At 40.8% G+C, this 26,768-nt stretch overlaps 1 pseudogene; it reads right to left on the bottom strand.

Moving 5' to 3' along the window:
* Nucleotides 1-306: 306 nt before the first annotated feature.
* The window catches only part of LOC132491706 (mediator of RNA polymerase II transcription subunit 25-like), a 57,730-nt pseudogene continuing 31,268 nt past the window's right edge, over nucleotides 307-26,768 (bottom strand).

Below are 26,768 nucleotides of genomic sequence, written 5' to 3'. Positions count from 1 at the left end.
AGTGCATGATGGTCTCACTCAACAGAGTATACTGCAGTATGGATGTTGAGAACACAGGTGTGCTGAAGGTCATGTGACATCTTCGGCGTACTAGTCATGGGCAGTAGGACCGTTACAGCGTGTGATATTTTAATTTCAGTCTGAGAAAATGTCATGATTTAAAAACTTTTCAAAACATTAGTAATTATTGGTAGTTATAATACTATTTAAATAATTCATATTTTATTTCTTAACCAAGCCTGTGTGTGTGTGTGTGTGTGTGTGTGTGTGTGTGTGTTAAAAGGAACTTTCTTGGGTGTCGGGGGTTCAGATGAGGTCCATGAGGATGTCATCCTCCATGACGCTGGGCTGCAGGCCTGGCTGGGGGACCGGGCCCCAGGGAACCCTGCTGAGCAGCCTCTGACCTGACAGTGGAGCCCTGGGGGGAAGCTGCACAGGCCAGGACTGGATAGGCCCCTGGTGCGGTGGGGACAGCAGTGCAGGGGCCCCTAGTGGCTGGAGGTGGTGGAGAGAGGCCTGAGGCTGGGGGACCCCAGTCTAGGGCGGTGGCGGGTTGAAGAGGAGGCTCTGCAGTTGGGGGTCGGCCCCGGGGTTCTGGGGCCGATGGGTGGGTCCGGGAGGGGGCGGGCCAGGGCCGCTGCAGGAGGGCCTTGTGGGGCGCCTGGGCAGCACCCCTGGGCTGGGGCTGCCCCGTGGCTGCAGAGGCTCCCACGGTCCCCTGAGGCTGGGGCTGCGGCGGCCGGAGCTGCTGCTCAAGCTTCTGCTGCTGGAGTCGCTTGTGGTTGGTGATGACCTGCCGGATGCCACTCACAAAATGTCTCTGGTCTTAGGGGATAAGGCCCATGAAGACCTTTTTGAATGAATACGGGAGCATGAGCACACGCACCTTGCAGACGGCCGCGTGGGGAAGTGCACACAGCCAGCGAAGCCATTGCCCAGGATGTGGTAGAGACCTCGGAGGGAGTCCAGGTCCTTGTTGGTGAAGTGGAAATGGACCATCCCTGAGCTCCAGAACAAAGGGTGCAGGGTGCTCAGCAGCTGCTGGGGCATGAGCTGCGTGATCAGCACCGTCCTCTTTTCAGGTTCTTGCCGTGATTCAGGTAGACCTGAGAAGGCAGTGACCAACTCAGCTTGGCGTTGGCACCACAGAGGCAGGTTTGGGCTTCTCCTGCCACTCGAGGACCCCGCTCCAGGCCAGTGGTTTGTTGGAGACTGACTGCTGCCCGCTGAGGGCCAGGGCCCCGAGCTGGGCCAGAGAACAGTGCCCACCCTGAACAGTGCCCTGGGCCAGGGGCCACAGTGGAGACCAGGCTGGACTGGAAAGGGGGGAGGCGGCTTATGGGGCACCGGGGGGCCCGGGCCTGGCTGTAGGGGGGGACCCACTCCTGGAGCGGCTTGCTGAAGAGGGTTGATGGGCGCAGCCAGGGCCCAGCCCAGCCTTCTGGTCCTTGGTGGCCTCCACGGCGCTCTGGGCAGCCACCTGAGCTGCACTCAGGGGACCTGGTACTGCAGGAGGACAGAGGGCAGAGGCTGCTGGGGGGCTGCCAAGAGCGGGGCGCCCGAGGGAGGATCTAGAGGCAGGGGCACGGGCGGCTTTGGCTGGAGGGGGCCTGGGGCCGAGCCATCCCCGACGGGCAGCACAAGCCCCCGCACCAGCACCCTGTGCCTCGGGTCCTGGCTCATGTCTCTTGGTGGCTGCAGTGGCTCCAGCCTGGCGGGAGGAGCCGCCTTCTCGAACAGAAGCTGCAGGGCAGGCAGCTTCCAGGGCAACACGATGGAGAAGTAGACTCCTCACGCCCCAGCCTTCTGCACGAGGGTCTCCGTCGTGCACCCGGAGTATGTGGTGCTCTCGACAGCAGGCAGCAGGTCGGGGGGCGAGTTACAGATGAGGAGGCAGAGTCGGTGTGTCTGGCCAGTCTGCTCTGGCTTCTTCTTGAAGTCGTCGAACAGCTGCAGGGCCCTGCTGACGCCTTCAGCGACGAGGCTGCAGCTCTGGCCCCGCCCCCCCCCCATGAACTTCATGCCATCGAGCCAGATGACAAACCCATAGGTGCTGCTGGTGGGAGCGTGATATTGTACGTAGGACTCGGGAGCGCAGTCCACTGTGTTGAACACCACGAGGCTGTGCTGGGTCCCCCCACAGTCTCCCCCGAAGTCCGTCTCGGCAGCAGGACCACCATTAAAATACTTGATGGCCAGGAGCAGGTAGTGCTCGTGGAGGCCCTCGAAGTAGGGCCCCAGGTTGGCTGTGCCCTAAATCACAAACACCACGTCAGCTATGAGGCCCCAGGCCCAGCTGCCAAGCCTGTTTTAAATTCATAGTTTAACATTATTAGCCCAATGAAATACAGTTTTTTTTTGTTTTTTGGTTTTTTTTGCGGTACGCGGGCCTCTCACTGCTGTGGCCTCTCCCGCTGCGGAGCACAGGCTCCGGACGCGCAGGCTCAGCGGCCATGGCTCACGGGCCCAGCCGCTCCGCGGCATGTGGGATACTCCCGGACCGGGGCACGAACCCATGTCCCCTGCATCGGCAGGCGGACTCTCAGACACTGCGCCACCAGGGAAGCCCCAACTTCACTCTTTTTAAAAATGACTTTTGCTGTTCTAGGTCCATAGGAATTTCCATTACAAATTTTACAATTAGCTTGTCAATTTCACCCAAAGTGCCTGCAGGAATTTTGATCAGAATTGCATTGAATCTATAAATCAACATGGGGAGAATTAATAATACTGGGTTTTCCAATCCAAAAACATATTATATTGCATCATTTATTTAGGTCTTCTTTAATTTCTTAGAGCAATATTCTATTCTTTTCAGTGAAGAAGTGTTGCATGTCTTTTGTTATGTTTAATGTGCCTAGTTTTATAACATGTCTGTGTTGTTTATTATTACATTTTTTGAAATATAATTTTGTTATCAATATTATGGAGTCAAATAGTAAAACATTTGGAAATTGTCTCCGTTTTTTATTCATTTCATGTTTTCTAGAGAGTTAATTTTATAGTATATTTCAAAAGTATTCTTCCATGAGAGATTGTCCTCCACCACAGATAGAGAAGCACTTGTCTACAGATACAGAGTCTAGGTCTGGTCAGTGTCTGAAGTTCTTATCATCATCCAAGCATTCTTGGGAAGGGGGCAAGAACAGCCATGGAAGTGCATACCTAACTCTTCTGAAGAATGATCTGGAAGTGGCACGTATCAATCCTGCTCACATCTCATGGACCCCCTTTGCTGCAAGGGAGGCTGAGAAGTGTAGCTTTTGGTGGCTGACATGAGTCCAGTAATGGCTGTCATTATGGAAGAAGGGAGGCATGGATGTAAATAAAAACAAAAATAAAGAAATGGGACCTAATTAAACTTAAAAGCTTTTGCACAGCAAAGGAAACCATAAACAAAACGAAAAGACAACCTACAGAATGGGAGAAAATATTTGCAAACGAAGTGACTGACAAGGGATTAATCTCCAAAATAGATAAACAGCTCATGCAGTTCAATATCAAAAAAACAAACAACCCAATCAAAAAATGGGCAGAAGATCTAAATAGACATTTCTCCAAAGAAGACATACAGATGGTCAATAGGCACATGAAAAGATGTACAACATCCCTAATTATCAGAGAAATGAAAATCAAAACTATAATGAGGTATCACCTCAAACCAGTCAGAATGGCCATGATCAAAAAATCTACAAACAATAAATGCTGGAGAAGGTGTGGAGAAAAGGGAACCCTCTTGCACTGTTGATGGGAATGTAAATTGGTACAGCCACTATGGAAAACATCATGGAGGTTCCTTAGAAAACTAAAAATAGAGTTACCATATGATCCAGCAGTCCCACTCCTGGGCATATATCTGGAGAAAACCATAATTCAAGAAGATACATGCACCCCAATATTCATTGCAGCACTATTTACAATAGCCAGGACATGGAAACAACCTAAATGTCCATTGACAGAGGAATGGATAAAGAAGATATGGTATATATATACACACACACACACACACACACACACACACACACACACACACAATGGAATATTACTCAGCCATAAAAAGAACAAAATAATGCCATTTGCAGCAACATGGATGGACCTAGAGATTGTCATACTGAGTGAAGTACATCAGACAAAGACAAATATAATATGATATCACTTATATGTGGAATCTAAAAAAATGGTACACATGAACTTGTTTACAAAGCAGAAACAGAGTCACAGATGTAGAAAACAAACTTATGTAGAAGGGGAGGGCAGGGATAAATTGGGAGTTTGGGGTTGACATATACACACTACTGTATATAAAACAGATAACTAATAAGGACCTACTGTATAGCACAGGGAACTCTACTCAATACTTTGTAATGACCTATATGAGAACAGAATCTGAAAAAGAGCGGATATATGTCTAGGTATAACTGATTCACTTTGCTATACTCCTGAAACTAACACAACATTATATATCAACTATACTCCGATAAAAATTAAAATAAGGGCCTCCCTGGTGGCGCAGTGGTTGAGAGTCCGCCTGCCGATGCAGGGGATACGGGTTCGTGCCCCGGTCTGGGAGGATCCCATATGCCGCGGAGCGGCTGGGCCCGTGAGCCATGGCCGCTGGGCCTGCGCATCCGGAGCCTGTGCTCCGCAACGGGAGAGGCCACAACAGTGAGAGGCCCGCATACCGCAAAAAAATAAAAAATAAAAAATAAAAAATAAATAAAAATTAAAATTAAAATAAGAAGGGGGGCATGGATATGGCTATGGTTAGATCTCTGGCACTGCTGGTCCTTCTGGATCCCTAAACGTTAATGCTCTCCTCTCTTCCAATGCGGAGAACGTACTCACACCGCCTCAAGTGAGAGGCCTCATCCAGTTTAATAGCTAGGATATCAAGTTGTTATGCATCCTCCTCCATCAAGTTTAGATATAGCTTCTCATGATCTGATGACTGACTGTGGAGCGGAGTACCATGCACCAGTTACCAATCCCAGGGGAGGACTCCAACTGAAGCAAGCATAGCAAAGGTCACCACTATGCCAACCAGCAGGAATAGAAGTCCAAACGTCTTCCCATTGCATCTTGTATCAAAGCGGCCAAGGAAGACAGCACTGGATGAAAGAAAGCTTTACTTACACAGAAAGGAGACAGAGTAGGATGAGCTTCAACTGTGTGCCTTAGTGTTCCCTGGCCAGCGGCTTGTTCCTGGCAGTGACGCAGGGCAGTTGGCCTATACGTACTCTTTTGGTGCTGCAGTGGAAGGAATCTTGTCCTTTCCCTGCAGAGGACAGACATAGCTGTGGGGTTGGCCAGCTGCCATTTGACACACACGCTTTAAGCGGAGACAAAAGAGTACTCATTGAGCATAGAACAAGGAAAGATATTCCCACACGGGGCGATAAGCCCGGCACAGGCTGTGTGGGCCCTTTATCTCTTGGTAGGAAGCGTTTCAGGCCCAAGGCCCATTCTCAGGCAGCAGAGTTGGGGCCCAAAGACTGCGTGCACGAGACAGCCTTTCCCAACACGTACAAAACAAAACCCACATTGTCTGTGGTCCCTCCCAGAGACGCAGTACGAAATGGCAGACTAGGACAAGGACAGCTGCTATAAAAATCCTTATTTGGAAAAGAGAAAAGAATTGGAAACCCAGCACCCAGTGGTCCATAGCGTTTATCAGTTTCTGCAGGACAAGATGTGAAGGCTCCCTGCCCTGGCAATGGAGTAACGTTTAGGCCAGACCCTGGTTCTGGTCTCTGAGAATAGCTCTCTTGTCGCTGTTCTCTCTGAAACCTAGTTTTGTAGTGAAATTGACACCAGAGAGTCTGGCCACTTGAAGTCTGCATCACGTTTACAACCTGCTTCCTGCTGGTGCAGGGCACACTCAGCTCCTCCTCGAGGGAGGCAGCCCGATGTCTAAACAAGTCATTGCATCTGTGTCAAAACCCAGGACCTGGCGTCAATGCAGTCTTTTCCATGGTGTGCTGGGGGTGTAATCATCTAGACCAGGAGGTAGTGCTCACTATCTCTCTCCAGTCTTATTGGCTAGAACTTTTCACGTGTCCACACCTGGCTGCAAGAGAACAGGAAATGCAGACTTCAACTGGGTATATATATATATATATATATACCTGGGTATATCCATATCCTCAGCTAGAACTCAGAAGTCCTGTTTGGAAAGATGTCTTGAATAGATGAAGGATGCTTGTGAACAACTAGTCTGTCTCGGCCACACTCAGGCACGAAGTCTCCCTCCTACACCACTCACAAACGTGGAACTGAGCACGTTTCCATGACTAATACACACACACATGAACGCATGCACACTTACACAAAGCTTTTGTTGGTGGTAATAGACTGCTTGCTTTTGGAAGATGGGTGGCGTTTATGTAACAAAAATAAAATGATAATAGTAGACCTTCTGGTTCTCTAAAGACCCTCAGCCATTTCATTGCATTTCTCAACCTCCCTTCTGCTTTTCTCTTTACCTGGCTCTGTCTGCACTTCAGCATTTCTATTCATTCCTATTCCCAAGTGGTTTAGCTTTTCTTGTGCCCCCTTGCCTATTATTAATGCCCTGACAGTCTCACTTTCCACCCAAGTGATATTATTAAAGAATTCCGCTAAAGGAAGACAGGTCTCCTTTAAAAGGAATTCAAGGGATGTACTAGGACTGTAATGTAGAACATGAGAAATATAATGAACTCTGCTGTATGTTGTATAGGAAAGGTATAAAGAGAGCAAATCTTAAGAGTTCTCATCACAAGAAAAAATTTTTTTCTATTTCTTTAATTTTGCATCTATATGATATGATGTTCACTAAATTTATTGCCATAATCATTTCATGATGTATGTAAGTCAAATTGTTATACTGTATACCTTAAACTTCTACAGTGCTGTATGTCAATTATATCGCAATAAAACTGGAAGAAAAAAGATAAGTTAGGGCTTCCCTGGTGGCACAGTGGTTGAGAGTCCGCCTGCCGATGCAGGGGACACGGGTTCGTGCCCCGGTTCGGGAAGATCCCACATGCCGCAGAGCGGCTGGGCCCGTGAGCCGTGGCCGCTGAGCCTGCGCGTCCGGAACCTGTGCTCCGCAACGGGAGAGGCCACAACAGTGAGAGGCCCGTGTACCACAAAAAAAAAAAAAAAAAAAAAAAAAAAGGTAAGTTAAAACATGACAACTAAAAAAAATGAATTCAAGGGCTATTAAAATTATGATTTTCTTTCATCCTGCTCAGAGTTTGTGTATTGCACAGAAGAGACTGAAAGGGACTAGAAGGGGACTACACTATTATAATAACCTTATAAGGTAGGTCTTATTTTTAATATTTCCATTTTCTAGATAAGGAAACTAAAGCACAGAGAGGGTAAGTTACTTGTGCAAAGCTCACACAGCTAATGATAATAATAATAACAAACAGAGTGCTTACTGTAATCACGGTTCTGAGTGTTTTATATGTAACAATACCATTTAATTCCCATCTGTGTGATAGGTGATGACATGTTTCCCATTTACAGATGAATAAACTGAGGCCTGGAACAGTTCAATAAGTTGCTCAAGGTTACACAGGTAGTAAGTGGCAAGGATGGGATTTGAATCTGGGTCTAGGTCCATCCATGCCTGTAAAAATTACATTCTTTTATTTCTTTTTAAAAATTATTTTTCTTTTTTTTTTTGTTTGTTTGTTTAAGAAATATTTTTTTTTGTTTTGAAACTTTACATTTTTAAACATTAATGTTCACAGCCCCAAGCTTACATGGTAAATTTAAGGAGTTGATCCTCTCAAACAAAGGGGTCCTGGCAGAGATTACCTTTAAGAGTACCAATATCAGGGATAAGGCCTGGTGAAGGTTCTCTGACTGTGGGGTCATGATGTGTGTTAGGTCGGTGGATTTGAGTTCCACTACAGAATCTAGCTGGGTGCATCCATTCGCAGCAGGGTGGAAAGACTCCTAGGAGGTCAGGGTTTGAATTACAGCAACCTGAAAGCTAAGTGAGGTCCCTGCCTGGAAAGTAAACATCGGAATGCTTATTCAAAAAGCAATGCCTGGATTTGCTGGGCTCTCTCGAGAGATGCCATCGTTATTGAAGGCCTTATACCATCTGGATCCCTGTGCACAGCAAAGCCTAATGATGCTGACAGGTCACGAAAGTTCGCACTAATGGGCTCGTGTTTTATTTATTCAGGTGCTGATTTGACATTTCCCAGCCCCGATGAATCTATGGATTTGGAAGTAACTGGGTCCTCTCTTTCTATACCGTGATGTTATCTCCCAAAATGAAGGAAATGAGAAACAGGAAAGGCCTAGATTCCCTGCAGATAGCTCTCACAGTTTACGGTAAGAAATCAAATGGTATGAAAAGCATTAGCCAAAATTTAAAACACAAATCATTGGTGTTTAATATGATATATTGCAAAGAAATTTCTGGCACTGAAAGGCTGTCTTTAAGCAACACTTCCGCACAGCGCCAAGTAAACAATGTAATAGCATCTGGACTCCTTCTAAATCAAGTATGAAATTATGTATTTCTCCCATGACACAGATGACTCTAAAAGGCAACATTTCCTAAAATAAAAAATGAAGGGTAAATTAAGCAGTGTCTAAGGAAGGGTTTCTCGTGATTCTTTTCATTTTAGTTTTTAAAATATCTTTTAAAAAATATCTACTTAAGTAAAATATACATACAGAAGAGTGAAGAAATCGTGTATGTTTATTTTGACACATTTTTACACAAACCCAAATAACCACCACTTAGACCCATAACGAGAATGTCACCATGTCCTCAAAACTTTCATGCCCTCTTTAAACCCTCCTCTCCAAAATTAATCACTATCCTGACTTCTTTTTTAAATTTTTATTTTAAAATATAGCACAGATACATAAACCACATCAAACAAAATTGTCCACAATACAGAATTATTATAAGGCAAATTCTTGTAACTACCACCCAAGTCAAGGGATAAACCTTGACCAACCGCCCAGAACCCACCACATGCCCCATCCTTCCGGAGGGAAGACAGAGGCTTACCTGTATCCAGGTAACATAAAAATCATTTCCATGCTTTGCTTTACAGTTTTGCCACCCAATTGTGTATCCCTAAACAATAAAGTTTAGTGTTGCTGTTTCTAAAAAATGTCACTTAAGCCACTTTTAATGGAAAGATTTCGCCTCTATCATTATAACTACTTGTGCATTGTATTTGTTGAAGGAACTGGGCCTTGGTCTACGTAGAGTTTCCTATTATGAAGTAATCTGACTCAAAATTTCAAACCTGAATACGATCAAGCCTGTAGTTCACAGTGCCAGTTTATAAGAAATGCAAAGGACAGAGGGATTTGTAAAAATACTCATGGAGATGCACGCAGGAAAAATATCCAGTACAACTTCTATAAGAAAGTAATGAGAAACGCCTAATTCTTTTTGTTTTGCTTTGTTTTGTTTTTCAGAAAAACCAGTGTTAAAAATCTGGAATTGACACCCTACCATCCTTCAAAGGTAGCCAAATTCTTAAAGAATCATTATGAACTCACGTATTTAAACTGCAGTTTAGATTAGGGTGAAAATAATTATGTTAGAATTCAGAAAACAGGCTGACATATTGAAGAATATATAAAATGTTTTTCAAAGTCTTTCCTAAATTAGTGTATTTTTTTCAGAGAGATAAACTTTCTTATTTATGGATCATTAAAAATATTTTAGTCTTTTTATCCTGATGATCATCGCATCCACTTTCTTCAAGTTGCTCCTGTGTCCTTTTTTTTTTTAATTTATTTGGCTGTGTTGGGTCTTATTTAGGAAAGCTAAGGAAAGACTTTTATAGAGAAAAGGCAGAAGAAAGGCAAGGAAATTAGTTGACTGGCTATAGCTTCAGTGTTTGCCTTATTTGGAAAAGCATGGCTGGCTGTTTGTGATTTGGTTGCCCTTAGGTTTCAATTTCTTAATCTTGAGGCATATACAAACTTAGATTTTGGTTTGCTTATTCAGGCTCCTAAGGTATTAGATACCTCAGTTTAACAGTCTCCTTGTTTAACTGGTTGTTTCTGAAGTAATAGTCAAAAACTTCTCAATAAAGAAAAGCCCAGGACATAATGATTTCACTGGAGAAGTATTCTACCAAATACGTAGAGAATTAATACCAATTCTTCTCAAACTCTTCCAAAGAATTAAAGAGGGGGAACATTTCCAAACTCATTTTATGAAGCCAGTTACTATTCTGATACCAAAGCCAGACAAAGATACTACAAGAAAAGAAAACTAGAGGCTAATATCTATAATAAATATAGATGGAAAAATTCTCAACAAAACATTAGCAAACTGAATTCAACAGTGCATTAAAAAGATCACACACCATGATCAAGTAGGATTTACACCTGAAATTCAAGGATGGTTCAACACACAAAAATCAATCAATGTAACTGATTGATAAAACAGAATGAAAGACAAAAACCACACGATCATCTCAATTGCTGCAGAAAGAGAATCTGACAAAATTTAACACGATAAAAATGCTCATCAAACTACGAATGGAAGGAAACTACCTCAACATAATACAAAGCCCACAGATAACATGATACTCAACAGTGAAAGACTAAAAGCTTTCCGCTAATATCAAGAACAAGGCAAAAATTCTCACTCACCACTACCATTAAACACAGTACTGAAAGCTCTAGCAAGAGTAATTAGACAAGAACAAGTAATAGAAAGCATTCAAATTGGAAAAGAAGCAAAATTATTTCTGTTTGCAGGTGACATGATCATATGTGTAGAAAACTCTGAAAATTCCACAAAAAACCTGTTACAATTAATAAACATTTTCTACAAAGTTTCAGGATAAAAAAATCAACACACAAAGTCAGTTGCATTTCTGTAAACTAACAAGACCAACCTAAAAAGGAAATTTAAAAAACCAATGCCATTTACTATAGCATCAAAAAAGGCAAAATATTGGAATAAACTTAACAAAGGATGTAAAAGACTTGTGCACTGAAAACTAAGAAACATTGCTAAAATTTGTTAAATTTTTTTTTTTTTTTTTTGCGGTACACGGGCCTCTCACTGTTGTGGCCTCTCCTGTTGTGGAGCACAGGCTCCGGACGCACAGGCTCAGCGGCCATGGCTCATGGGCCCAGCCGCTCCGCGGCATGTGGGATCTTCCCAGACCGAGGCACAAACCCATATCCCCTGCATCGGCAGGCAGACTCTCAACCACTGCACCACCAGGGAAGCCCAAATGTGTTAAATTTTGAAAACTAAATTCAGAATAGGTACATGAAAGGAAATACTATAAATTAGAATGGAAATAAATGAAATAGAGAATAGAAAAGCAATAAAGTCAATGAAACAAAAGTTGTTTTTTAAAAAAGAACAACAAAGTTGACGATCTTTTAGCTGTCCTGAGCAAGAAAAAAAGAGAAAAGACTCAAATTACTAATTGCAGAAATAAAAGAAGTGTTGTTCCTTACAGGAATAAAAAAGAATATAAAGGAATTCTGTGAACAAAAGTATCATGACAAATTAACCTAAATGAAAGGAAAATTCCCAGAAAGACACAAACTACTGAAACTAACCCAAGAGGAAATAGAAAATCTGAATAGACCTATAACAAGTAGAGATAGATTTAGTAAAAGCCAGGTCTATGGATGTCAAATTGACACAGCACCATCTATTAGAAACACCATCTTTCCCCCACTGCTCTGAAATGCCATCTCTGTCATAAACCAAGGATCCATGTATATGTTGGTCTGTTTCTGGGTTCTCTCTTCTGTTCCATCAGTCTATATGCCTTTCTTTTACCAATACCACAGGCTTATTTTATGTGGCTTTATAATAAGTCCAACAGTATGTTATCAAATGTTGTTGTTCTTCAAGAATTCTTGGATTTTCTTAATTGTTTAGAGTTAAATTCTATTTTAGAATCAGCTTTTCAGCTTTCCCAAAAGTTGGAATTGCATTAAGCTCATGGATCAATTTTGGGGAGGATTAACATGCTTTTATATAGAGTGTTGGCAGGTTGGTTTCTTCTGAGACCTCTCTCCTTGAGTTGCAGATTGTCCTCCTTTTACTGTGTCTTCACATAGCCTTTTGTCTGTATACACACCACCCCCTCTGGTGCCTCTGTGTGTACAAATTCCTATTCTTACAAGGACACCAGTCAGATTGGATCAGGACCCACTCTATCGGCCTTATTGTAACTTAGTCACCTCTTTAAAGGCCCTGTCTCCAAATACCGTCACACCCTTAGGTACTGGGAGTTAGAGTGCCAACATATGAATTTTGAGAGAGATACAATTCACCCTGTAACCTTCTGCCCTCTGGCCCCCCAAATGTATGTCCTTCTCACATGTGAAATACATTCCCTCCTATACTGACATCCCAAAAGTCTCAACTCATTCCAGCATCAACTCTTTAGTCACAATTCTCATGCAAATATCATCTAAATCAGTGTCAGGGAGATTCAACATAAGATTCACACTGAAACAAAATTCCACCTATGAATCTGTGAAACCAGACGAGTTATCTGCTTCTGGAAAGCAATAGTGGGACAGGCATAGGATAAACATTCCCATTCCCAAAGGGAAAAATCAGCAAGGAAAAGGGAGCCACATGTCCCAAGGAAGTCCAAAACCTAGCAGAGCAAATTCTGTAAGACTTTATAAAGCTCAAAGAATAATACTCTTTGGCTTCATGCTCTGCCCTCTTGGTTCCACATTCCCAGCTCACTGGGCGTGGCAACATTGCCCCAGTGGCTTTGGGCAACAGTCCCACGCACAGGGCCACAGGCAGGGACAGCCTGGCCTGCTGAAATAGAGGAAGTGATCTGCTCTCTGGAACTGAGGCAGAGATAACCTTGCCTTAGGGAGTGTTCTTCCCTTCTCTTGTAGGATAACGCATGCTGGCAGCTGCATAGCTCTATTATCTCTCCTTTTTTTTTTTTTTTTCCTGTGAAAGAAGAGCTTGTTCACATTTTTTTTTTTTTTTTTTTTTTTTGCAGTACACGGGCCTCTCACTGCTGTGGCCTCTCCCGTTGCGGAGCACAGGCTCCGGACACGCAGGCTCAGCGGCCATGGCTCACGGGCCCAGCTGCTCCGCGGCATGTGGGATCTTCCCGGACCGGGGCATGAACCCGTGTCCCCTGCATCAGCAGGCGGACTCTCAACCATTGCGCCACCAGGGAAGCCCCTTGTTCACATATTTTTAAATGGATGCTGGTGGGCATCAAATATTTAGGGTATTTGGAGCCCACCAGATACATTTAAGAATGATGTAATGGTTTTAGTTTAAAATGTCAAAATTTACAGTAAGTCAGAAATCATAACCTCTACAAGTATTTAAATTTATGATGGAAAATTTAGATATCAACTTAGAAATGAACAAGGGGGTACATAGTTCTTTAAAATTCTTTCATGGAGTCCATTTAAAAAATTTCTGAAGACCACTAGCCTAAATGGTATATTGTGGGGATGGGGCTCAAAGGCAGAGCAGAACCTTCTAGAAATGAACTTCAATCCTCCACCCCCGTTCTCCTGAATACCTGAAATTACCCACCATCAGAATCTTAATACTTCAAATTCAGACACTGTTTCCCCAGAGTTTTTGTTGTGTAATATCTCCCAGACATTGCCAAGTATCCCTCAGAGGGCTAGATCACCCCCAGATGAAAATCACTGCAGTTGAGGTTTATCACTTTTATTGACCTTCACGAAATACCATTTTACGGCTCCATTGATTTAGATCTTTTTTTTTTTTTAATTTATTTTTGCTGTGTTGGGTCTTCGTTTCTGTGTGAGGGCTTTCTCTAGTTGTGGCAAGTGGGGGCGACTCTTCATCGCATGCGCGGGCCTCTCACTGTCGCGGCCTCTCTTGTTGCGGAGCACAGGCTCAGTAGTTGTGGCTCACGGGCCCAACCGCTCCGTGGCATGTGGGATCCTCCCAGACCAGGGCTCGAACCCATGTCCCCTGCATTAGCAGGCAGATTCTCAACCACTGCGCCACCAGGGAAGCCCGATTTAGATCTTTTTTATTGTCTTCTGCGTCTCTACTTAACGTGTGCATTCTTTCCTCTAATTTTTTGAACATATGGAAAACTATTATAATGGCTGTTCTCCTGTCCTTGTCTGCTAATTCTAACATTTGTATCAATTCTGTGTGGGTTTAGTTGATTGATTCTCCTCCTCAACATGGGTCATATTTTCCTGTTTCTTTGCCTCCTTAGTAAATTTTGATAGGAAAGCAAACATTGTGATTTTACCTCATTTCATGCTGGATATATTTGTATTCCTATAAAAATTCTTGAGCTTTGTTCTGGTACACAGTTAAGTTACAAGGACACAGCTTGATTCTTTGGTTCTTGCTTTTAAGATTTATTAGGCAGGACCAGAGCGGTGTTTAATCTGGAGCTAGTTATCTTCCACTGTGGAAGCAAGATTTTTCCAAGTGTTCTACTTAGAGCCCCATGAATTATGAGGTTTTCCTGACTGGATCTTAGGAACAAGCGCTATCTTGAGCCTCAAGTGAGCTCTGTGTACTGTTCCCTTTAATCCATTGAGGCCATTCTGTCCTCAGCCTTGGGTAGTTTTCTCACATGTTTATGTGAGTTTATGCTGATTTTTACTCTGCTGGGGTTCCCCTGTGACTGTCCCCTCCTCTCTGGTACTCTGCCCATGAACTCTAGCCACCTTGGACTCTGGCTCCTACCTTCTAACTTCTGGGAGTATTCCAAGGTCTGTCCGGGATTCCCCACCCTGTGCTGCAGCCTGGAAATTCTTCCAAGGGCATAAACTAGTCAGTTACAGTGCTCATCTTCTTTGTCTCTCGTCTCTCAGGGGTCACTGTTCTTTGTTGCCTGATGTCCAAATGTGTTCAAAACCTTGTTTTATATATTTTCCCAACAGTTGTTTCAGTCTGGAGGTAAATCTAGTCCCTTTTACTCCATCTTAGAAATGTAAGGCTATGTAAATATATTTTAAAACTGAAAAAATGTACATTCTTAGAACAATATGACTTACCAAATTCAACGAAGCGACTGGGAAACATAAGGAGATTATATAGCTACTAAATAAATTGAACATAAGTCTGTGTATAAAGTAATATCAGGATCAGGTAGTTTTATAGGCAATATTTATAAATTACTCATGGAGCAGATAATTCTAGTCTTATAAAAAATGTTCTGGAGAATAAAAACTGAAGGAATGTTCTCTTCTTTATTTTATTACACTAATACAACTTTGACACCAAAACCTGTCAAGGAGAAAAGGAGAAAAGAAAGTTTTAGGCCAATCTTGCTATGAACTCAGATGTACAAATTCTAAATCTATCAAGGTATATATTTTAAAAATTAAATCAGGGCTTCCCTGGTGGCGCAGTGGTTGGGAGTCCGCCTGCCAATGCACGGGACGCGGGTTCGTGCCCCGGTCCGGGAGGATCCCACGTGCCGCGGAGCGGCTGGGCCCGTGAGCCATGGCTGCTAAGCCTGCGCGTCCGGAGCCTGTGCTCCGCAACGGGAGAGGCCACAACAGTGAGAGGCCCACGTACCGCAAAAAAAAAAAAAAAAAAAATCAAACTACATCATTCTTCTGCTTCATATTCTTCAATAGTTTTTCATCATATTCAGAATAAAATCTAAATTCCTTACCATGGCTCACAAGGCTCCACATGCTTTGTTCCCTACCCCTCTTCTCCACACTTCCTTCTCTTTAATTATAGTGTCCTTCTTATACATCTAGTTCTTTTACGATTCAGGGATTTTACACTTACTCTTCCCCCATCCCAACCAGCTTCACTGCCTAGATCTAGGTAAGGTATGCTCCTAACACCATTTTGATTTAAGCTCAAGTATCGCTTTACAAATTTCTTTCCCGTCCACCTTATCTCAACTATCCTCCATTTCTGCTGTCCTTCAGTCCCTCTATCTTCTTTCCTTACTTTACCTTCTTCAAGGTACTTATTACTATGTGATTTGTATTTTCATGTATTTGTCTCTCTCAGTCTTACTAATACATAGACTCCAAGAGAAAAGGGACTTGTTCATCACTACATTCCTAGCATCTAGAACTATAATTGATTAATAGTAAGGTTCCAATAAAATTTAGATTGAATTAATGGATATCATACTTTCCAAATATATATTTTAAGGTTAAATATTATAACGCTATATTTTTTCCTCTACTTAAATGAATTAATATTTTGGGATATTGCAGCATAAGTTGGTTAAGTGGAAGATTTAATTGTAACTTACAGTAAACTCTCATTCCTTAGAATTAATTAGGGTAAACCATTCTCTTTAATGATTTTATGAAATTTTCAAACACATGCAAAATGCAGAGAATAATAAGCCACATACATCCATTATGTATATGAAATAATTATTGTGATTTTGTCCCATTGGCTTAATCTATTTTCCTCTTCTCTTGAAGTATTCTCCTCTAATCTGTTTCACCCACTGATGATGTTTGACTGAATCAAATATTTCACTAGGGGTTGCAAAATGATGATTTAAAAAATTATTATATTTCCTCATACATTAGCTTGGTGGGTTTTTGAAAAGAAAGATGTTTCCTTATCAACTAAAGGAATTTGGTTATCCTGAAATTAGGATAAGTGATGAATCCATGTATTTTATTTGCTGATCTTTGCAATAAGAAGTCTATGCCCTAGTTTTCCTACTTGTGTCTCAAGGGTCAGGTTTTTGTTTTTGATGTTACCCTGTTTAACTTTCTCTTTTTCTCCTTTTTATCATTAAGAACTATGAGTATTTAAAAAATAAGTTCAATGTGTTTAAATCAATTGCTTTCAGTAACTTTTTTGATGAACAAATTATCCCATTCTTAACCAAAAGGAGTCACTCATGCTGGTCTGGGGGCCCCTTGACCATGACCCTTTTGTCTTATCATTGTTCTCTTTAAAAGCTTCCTTGGTTTTTGTCATGAAAAACCTTTCTGAACTTGAGAAATGTTTGAATTATAGATTTTTCATGAAGTCTCTTCCTTCCAAGTACACATGGAAGTTTGGACTAACTGCAAACAAAATGTTGCCAAGAAGATGTCCTTCTGGATTTCTTGTAGTGACTCATTTGCACATCTGCAATAAATGTATTAATATTTTCAATTTTTTTCTTCTGTGTGTTCAGTGTTGTATTATACTTATTGAAGGCTTAATATTCTATGCACTATTCTACTTGCTGAATAAACAACAATAACCAATCAAGTCACTGCTCCTGTTGACGTGAAATTTACATTCTAGTAGGAGAGATAGGAAACAAACAATATAAATAAATGAGTATATTATGTTTTATAGTGACAAATGCTAAGAAAAAAAGCAGAGAGGAGAGACAGAAAGTCTGTGTATGTGTATGACGGATGGTGAAGGGGTGTTGAAATTTTCGATAGTGTGGCCAGGGCAGGCTTCACTGGGAAAGTGATGTTTGGGTAAAGATCTGAAGGAAGTGAAGAAGCAAACCACATGTAAACTCAGGAGACGAGCATTTAGGCACAGTAACATGTGCACAAGTTCTCCAGCAGAAACATGCCCAGTGTCTCCAAGGATTGGCAAGGCCAGTGTGGCTGGAGCATATGATGCAAAGGGAAGGAGGCTAAGGAGTCAAGAGGCAATGGTGGTGGCAGATCATGCAAAGCCTTTGTGGTGGTCATGATAGTATGTCTTGCTGACCTCCGACTATAGAGTGTAATCGATGAAGGGCCTCAGTGGCTGCATGCTGAAACCCACTGACACTTCCTAGGGCTGCTTCCTTAGATAGCCAATACCCCGTATGCTGATGACACTAAAGCATGCCCGTTTCTGGGAGAAAATGAGGACTCCTGTGATGGTGGATATTGGCTGCGGGACTTGTCAAAACCTCTTTAAACTGAACCGAGGTCTAGGATGCTTTCATTCAATCTTCCTTCCCTTTCTCCTTTCCTTAGAGTCAGACTTGCTTCCTGGTCTGATGGATCCTCAAATCCCTCTAGTTCCCTCCCCATTCTCTCTCACAGAAGTTTCCCCTAACAAAATTTTTGCAATTGTTCCAAGATTAGTTTTTATTGTGGACAAATAAACAAATCATAAAATTTAACATTTTAGTTGTTTTTAAGTATTCAATTCAGTGGCATCAAGTATATTCACATAATTATGCAATCATCACCACTATCCACCTCCAGAACTTTTATCATCTTCCCAAACTGAAATTACACACACGATAAATAATGCCCGGGCTTCCCTGGTGGCGCAGTGGTTGAGAGTCCGCCTGCCAATGCAGGGGACACGGGTTCGTGCCCTGGTCCGGGAGGATCCCACATGCCGCGGAGCGGCTGGGCCCGTGAGCCGCGGCCGCTGGGCCTGCGCGTCCGGAGCCTGTCTGTGCTCCGCAACAGGAGAGGCCGCGGCGGTGAGAGGCCCGTGTACCGCAAAAAAAAAAAAATAGTAATAATGCCCTATTCTCCGCTTCCCCCAGGCACTGGCAATCACTATTTTACTTTCTGTCTCTATGAATTTGACAACTCTAGGTACCTCACATAAGAGTAATTATAAAGTATTTGTCCTTTTGTGAGAGGCTTATTTCACTTAACATAATGTCTTCAAGGTTCATTCATGTTGTAGCATGTGTAAGAATTTCATTATTTTCTAAGGGTTGAATAATATTCCATTGTGTATACACACCACATTTTATTTACCTGTTTACCCACTGAACGGTACTTGGGTTTCTTCCACCTTTTGGCTATTATGAAAAATGCTGCTATGAACATGGATGTACAATCTGTTCAAGTTCAAGTCCCTGCTTTGAATTCTTTTCAGTGTATAGCTAGGAATGAAATTTCTGGATTACATGGTAAATCTATACTTATGTCTTGAGGAACAACCAAACTGTTTTCCATAAGGATTGTACCATTTTACACTTTTACCAGGAGCACATGTGTTCCAATTCTTGACATCCTCATCAACATCTGTTATTTTCTGTTCTATTTTTTTGATAATAGTTATCTTTATGGGTACAAATTAATATCTCATTGTGATTTTTATTTCTATTTCCCTGTGATTAGAGATGTTGAGAATGTTTTCAGGATCTTATTGGCAATCTGTATATCTTCTTTGGAGAAATTCTCATTCAACTCTTTTGCCCATTTTTTTTTTAACATCTTTATTGGAGTATAATTGCTTTACAGTGGTGTGTTAGTTTCTGCTTTATAACAAAGTGAATCAGTTATACATATATATATGTTCCCATATCTCTTCCCTCTTGCATCTCCCTCCCTCCCATCCTCCCTATCCCACCCCTCTAGGTGGTCACAAACCACCTAGCTGATCTCCCTTTGGCCCTTTATTTATTTATTTATTTATTTATTTATTTATTTTGGTACGCGGGCCTCTCACTGTTGTGGCCTCTCCCGTTGCGGAGCACAGGCTCCGGACGCGCAGGCTCAGCGGCCATGGCTCACGGGCCTAGCCGCTCCGCAGCATGTGGGATCTTCCCGGACTGGGGCATGAACCCGGGTCCCCTGCATTGGCAGGCGGACTCTCAACCATTGCACCACCAGGGAAGCCCCCAAAGGTTTTAATTTTGATGAAGTCAAATTCATTTATTTTTTCTTGTCTATGCTTTTGGTGTCATGTTTGTGAAATCATTGCCAAAACCAATATCATGAGTCTCTCCCTCTGTATTTTCTTCAAAGAGTTGTATAGTTTTAGGTTTTACATTTAGATCTTTAACCCATTCTGGGTTGTTTTTTTATAAGGTGTAAAGTAAGGGTTCAACTTCTGTTTTTGCATATATATACCATTTCCCCAACACCATTTGTTGAAAAGATGGTCCTTTCCCCATTTAATAATTTTGACACCCTTATCAGAAATTACTTGATCTCATATATGAGGGTTTGTTTCTGGACTCTTTGTTCTATTCCTTTGGTTTATAGTCTGTCTTTATGAGAGAACCACACTGTTTTGATTACTGTAGCTTTATCATAAATCCTGAAATCAGAAAATGTGAGCTCTCCAACTTTTTTTTTTTTCATGGTTGTTTTGGCTATTCAGTGTCAGTTTAAATTTCATATGAATTTTAGGATGGATTTTTCTATTTCTGCAAAAAACACCATTAAGATTTTGAGAGGGTTTACATTGAATGTAGATCACATTCGGTAGTATTGACAATACTGTTAAGTCTTCCAATCCATGAACATGGGATGTCTTTGCAATTAATGGTGTCTTCTTTAATTTTTTCAGCAACATTTTGTAGTTTCAGTACACAAGTCTTTCACCTTGTATTATTCAGGATTCTCCCTTCCCCCCTCTCTCTATAGAGATGTAGATAGATAGATAGATACAGAAACTGGCCCTCACATTTATGGAGGCTGGCAAGTCCCAAGGTCTGCAGAGTGAGTTAGCAAGCTGGAGACTCAGGAGAGACAGTGGCTTAGTTCTTGCTTAAATCCAAAAGTCTAAGAACCAGGATTGAAGATGGTATAGTCCAGTCCAAAAACTGTAAGCTTGAGACTTAGGAATAGCAGATGTTTCATTTCGAGTCTGGAGGAAGGAAAAAAAGCCAATCTCTCAGTTTGAAGGAAGCAGGAAGAATTCTTTCTTACTTGGGGGACAGTCAGCCTTTTTTTGGTCTATTAGGCACTCAACTGATTGGATGAGATCCACCCATATTAGGGAAGGCAATCTGCTTTACTCAGTCTATGGATTCAAATGTTAATCTTATCCAGAAACACCACCATAGACACACTCAGAATCATGTTTGACCAAATATCTCAGCCTCCTGTGACCTACTCAAGTTGACACATAAAATTAACTATTACAGTATATATATATATATATGTATGTGTATGTGTGTCTATACATTTCTTACAATTAATGTAAGTGTTATCTGGTATACTTTTCTAGAACACATGACTTGCTCTGACAGAAAGGGCTTGCAATGTGAAGTGGATTCACATAGCTGAATGCCTTTATTAATTGGGATAAATTTCTCACTTAATTGTTCTATATTAAATGATCAGATTAACCACAGATTACAGATTTCTAAATAACCTAAATTCCATTTCAAACATATTTGCACATAATAACTTTTCCTTAGCATAGAGTTCTGTGATCTATAATATGGCACATGGAAGGATTTAAGCAAGAAATAAACAGTGGTCAATTGGGGATCTGGGTGCATGCCCCACTGTGGGTCTTTTGGGGGTAGAAATACAGTTTAGGTTTGTGACTGCCAAGTGGGAAACTGTAGTGGACCTCTAATCTAGAGATTATTCTTCCTGTTTCATAAATGAGAAATCAAGTTGTATAAATTTTCCTAAGGCTATTCTACAAGTCAATGACAGAAGCAAGGATATGATTTAGCTGGTTGGACGAACACTCCACTGCAATTCCTATTCTTTCCAGGCTCTGATTTAACGACTTTGACCTCATGTTCAATGAAAAATCCTGGCTTAGCAAACCCTGCAGAAACCATTTCACGACGCCAATTAAAAAGTTTTTCCTGGCCGCCTTTTTGTCCTCCTTCTTTTCTTAATATAACTTCCACACCAATTGCCTTAAAGAGGTTCATTCAGGTTCTTATGTAGCTGCTCCAAGTGTTACACAGCTGTCAAAATTTCGAAGCTACAAGTTCTCAGGGAACATACTGTGGCTTGCTCTCTGCTGAGAAACAGCTAGAGCCAAGGTGCTTACATTCAGAGTTTTGTCAATGACATTTTTGTTCTGATTATGAAAGGAATATATGATCATTGTAGAAAATGATAAAAGCAACGATAAGGTAATAAAAATTACTTGTAATCTCCAAAACAGATACCACTGTTAAAATTTTCCAGTCTTTGATTCTATGCTTATTTGAAACATTCATTGGCAAAATAGGTATATACACACACACATGTGCACACACACTACAATAATGCACTGAATTCTATGGGCTCTTTTTTTTTTTTTTTTGCTGTGGACTAATTCATTTTTAAAAATAAGTTTAAAGAGATATGCAATGAGCATTTCAAATAATTGAATAATTATAACTTACCAATTTTAAAAAACATTTCTTTGTAATTTTCTTTGTAATGTAGCTAATATATTGTATAACTTTTGGATTTTGCCAGAAAACAGATTTATCTTTATTATCTACAAAAGTATAGACTTTATACAGTGATAATCATGCTTTCACTCATTCAAAAAATGTTAACTGCACATGAGGTGTGTACAAGACAAGGTGAGAATGGAACAGATTGAAATTTTTTCAGATTCAGTTAACTATTCTAACACTCAGTACCAAAGATCTTTCTTTGCTATTTTTATTGATATGTAAAGCACTTTAACTCAACGTGTTTGTTATGCAAACTTTGATCTTTCTATTGAGATATAACTGATGCATAACATTGTATTAGTTTTGGGTGTACACCATAATGGTTTGATACATGTATGTATACACTGCAAAATGATTACTGTGTTTAGTTAACATCCATTACCACACATAGGTACATTTGTGTGTGTGTGATGAGAACTTTTAAGATCTACTCTCTTAGCATCTTTCAAATATACAATATAGTTTTGTTAACTATAGTCACTATGCTGTTCATTATAATCCCCAGGACTTATTTAGCTTACAACTGGAAATTTGCACCTTTTGATCACCTTCACCCAATTGGCTCCCCTTCCCCCATCTCTAGCAACCACCAATCGTTTTCTGTAGCTGTAAGTTCAATTTTCTTTTTAAGATTCCACATATGAGTGAGATCATACATATATTTATTGTTCAACAAACTCCACACTAGAATGTAAGCTGCCTGAGACAGAGACATTTTCTATTTTATTCACTATTATTCTCTGTGTCCTTGGTCAATGATTGGCATTTAGTAGATGCCCAATAAATGTTTGTTGAATGGATAAATTAATGAATAAAACTTGTTCACAGTCCCCATACCATTCATTCTTCTTTTACAACTTCTCTTAAAAAGTTTTTAAGATACAATTTACATACAGAAAACTGTATGTATTTTAAGCGTACGTACACCTCAATAAATGTTTACATATTTGTCATCTATTAGCTTCTACATGGTAATCAGTATGTAGAATGTTCCATCAGCACACAGGTTTCCATGGGCCCCTTCCTTTTCAATATTTCCCCTCAGGTACCTTTATTTTGACTTTTATCACTGTAGATTATTTTTGCTCCTTCTTGAACTTTGCATAAATGGAATAATTTTGTAAAAAGTACTCTTTTGGATCTGCCTCTTTTCAGTCAACGTTTTATTAAAAGATTCATCCACTTATCAATGGTTCGTTCTTTTTGTTGTTGCTACATGGTATTTTGCTATATAAATACACCATAATTATCCATTCTCCTGTTGACAGACACTTGGGTTACTTCCATTGGGTAGCTATTATTAATAAAGCGGCTGTGAACTTTCTTGTGTAAGTCTCTTTGTGACCATATGTTTTCATTTCTCTTGAGTACCCAGGCATGCATCATTGGGTAGGTATATGTTTAGTTTTGGTAGCCAAATTATTTTTCCAAGCTTGAAGCAATTGATACTCCCACCAGGGGTGTATGAGAGTCCATTTCTTCCATATCCTCATTGACAGTGGGCATTCTTGGTCTTTTCAATTTGGCCATTCTAGTGGGTATTTGCTGGTATCACTATGGTTTTAATGTGTATGTACCTGATGAGTAACGATATTGAGCGTCGTTCATATGCTTACCAGCTGTTGGGTATCCTCTTTTGTGAAATGCTATTTTCGTGAAGTGATGCCTTTTGATGAATAGAAGTTTTTAACTGTAATAACGTTCAATTTATCAACTCTTTTTCTCTCGTGGTTAAAGCTTTTGGTATCCTGCTTAAGAAAGTTTTACCTACCACAAGCTCATGAAGCCATTTGTCTACATTTTCTTCTGAAAGCTTGATAGTTTTACCTCTACATGTAGAGCTAAGATCCCCTAGAAACTAATTTTTGTCTATGGCTTGAGCTAGAGGTCAAAGTTCATTTTTCCATACAAATATTCAACTGCTCTAACATTCATTGACAAGGTGATCCTCTCCCCCACTGAACAGATGCCTCTGTTGTAAATAATGTGTCTGTGTCTGCATGAGTCTGTGGACTCTATTTTTCGTTCTGTTGGTCTACTTGTCTACCTTTGTGCCATTACAGCACCACTTTTAATAGTTGCAAAGTTTTGTTTTCCCCATTGTTAGATATTTAGTTTGTTACCAAACTTTCTCTGGTAAAAACATGAATGTCCCTAGAAATAAGGTTTTATGCAAATCCATGACTTTTTCCTAGAGTAAATTATAGAATTAGAATTGTTGAACCTAAGGAATGTACAAATTTGTAAGTGCTTTCTATGTATTTTTAAAGTGCTGTCCAGAAATATGTCAAATTAAGCTCCAGCCAACATTAGACCACAGTGTACCTTAATACCAATGTCTATACATTTCTTAAATTATCTGTTAATTTATGGTTAGACTGGGAGCAAAACTTTTCTCAGGTATTTTTCTTTTGTCTTGTTTGGTTTGGTTTGTTTGTTTGTTTACTAGTGAGCCAAGGGTGGATTTAAAAAAAAATCAAAGGCCGTTTGGTTTCTACTTTTGTAAATTATGCATACCTGTATCTTTTCTATTTTTCACTGGGATGTTTACTTTTTTATGTGTTAAAAAGAACTTTGTGAACATTTACTATATTAACATTTGTCTGTCATATTTGTTGAAAATATTTTCTAGTTTTTTAAAAAATTTAAAACATTTTTGGATAATTCTTTAACTTACAGGGTAAATTTTGTTTTATATTTTTCAACTTTATTAATCTCTTTCATTATACATTTGTCCCTCAACCACTGCGCCACCAGGGAAGTCCCTGGATTATTATCTTTAATATTTGTCTTAGTCCTAATGAATAAAACTACCAGAGATACACAGTGCATATGTGGATGAAAAATGTTTCCTGCCATATCAGTAAACAAAGGATGTTGCGGCCTTTAAGCCATCAGCTGCTGCAGCCACCCCCACTTCCTACCCCTCTCCACTGTATACCCTGAGAGGATTCAGAATAAAGAAAATCAGGACACTGGCCCTAGATAGTTAAGGTGCATATCAAAGAATGATTTCAGTGAGCCCAGACTCTTGCATCTTCCCATACAAAGAAAAATTCTAAATTCATTAACTTGAGATGTCTGTTTTTTTCTTTAATAGTAACCTTTTGAAGTTCCAATTACCTGGTCTTTGTTGCAAAAACTCCTATATATCCTGGCTCCTACCTTACCTCTCTCTGAGAGGCTGTCTTCAGGGATTAAGTCCTTAACAAGTCTGAGGAATAAAGTATAACCTCAACTTTTAGGTTGTGCATTTTTTTTCAGTTGACACATGCCTTAATATTTCTCAGCACCATTAATATAAAAAATGTTTGTTTTTTCTGTTATTGTGCAAAATAATTGCATGTAATTTACAGTTCAAGATAGGGATGTTTTGCTTGCTTTGTTTTGCCTGATTTTCATTTCCACAGGCTAGCTAGGCACGGCCATCACAAAGAACAGTGGCAGCTCTCTGGAGAATGTAGACATGCAGTGCAGAATGTTAGTGGTTGAAGGGATCTTAGCATTCATCCTTTCCAATCTCTTCAACTTGGGAATGCAGAACTAAAGTCCAGAGAAGATAAGTAACCTGGCTAAGGTCATGGGTACTAGTCATGGAAATGGAACAGGAGTGTCAACTGTTTCATTCCTCATGGTGTTTCTTTCACCTGCTGACTGGTAGCTGAAAGTGAGCCTCCTAATGTTCTAGAATAGGTAACTTTAATATAAATGTGTGCAGTAGAATAAATAATGAATAGTGTCTCCTTTGCTAGAAGTAAGCTGTGATGTAAGGGAGGGCTGGGAAGAGGTGATGGCCCCAGTGAGGAGTTGAGTTTGGAGGAAACAACCGTATGTGTTCTTGGGTTCTCATTTTTGCTTCGGACAGTCACTGGGAAGAAGGGGACAATTTCCAAGAGCAAAGGAGGAGAAGCTGGCTCTATGCTAACCCTTTGAGCCAAATGGAATTCGGAGAGCAGGATGTGTTTTTGAAAATGCTTGGCAAGGTAGTTATTTAAGATCTCCTGGGATGCTAGTCAATCTAGGCTCAGAAGCCTGTTTAGATCTGTCTAGTCAACACAATGAAGATATTTAATGACTATTTGCACGAGTGACTGTCTGAAAAGTGTTACCACTCCCTGAAAGATTTGTGAGGCCTTTTGTGTTGATGCTGTAGGACCTGCATAAACTTTGACTGTCGATGCTAGGCTGAGCTTGCACACATAGACAAATCTTAAAAGGTATCTTCCTGCCTGCAAGAAAAATGAGTTTGCACGTTTCCCAGAAGCTAAAGTTTGTTTGTTTTCTAGGACTTAAAATCAAGGCTTTTTCCTCCCCCAGGGCAGCTAACTAAGGGCATTAATGGAGTTGAATTGGTTAGGTCAGTGTAGTCCGGCTAACTTCAGCAAAATATGAATTCCTAGCCTACAGAAGGACAGCACCAGGGATGTTTGGGGATCTCAATGACAGAAACCAGTCAACTCTCCCTTTTGTATGAATAGTGGAAAACCTGTAATCTCTTAGTTTTCAAATGTAAGTTACCAATTCAAGATACGCCGTGTGGCAAGAGAGGCTCTGGCCCAGCTGTGGAGACTCTGAGCCCATCTCTTGATGACATCAGGACTAGCAAAAATTGAGAAGGGATAGCCCCCCAAAGAAAAGAAGGGATGCTGAGTGAGTAAAAACAGCCCATGTCTCCTTGAAAACCAAGGGAAGAAAGTTTCTTTTCTG

Source organism: Mesoplodon densirostris, chromosome 6 (genome assembly GCF_025265405.1).
Source record: "Mesoplodon densirostris isolate mMesDen1 chromosome 6, mMesDen1 primary haplotype, whole genome shotgun sequence".
Taxonomy (NCBI): Eukaryota; Metazoa; Chordata; class Mammalia; order Artiodactyla; family Ziphiidae; genus Mesoplodon; species Mesoplodon densirostris.
This window is presented reverse-complemented; position numbering and strand designations above follow the sequence as displayed.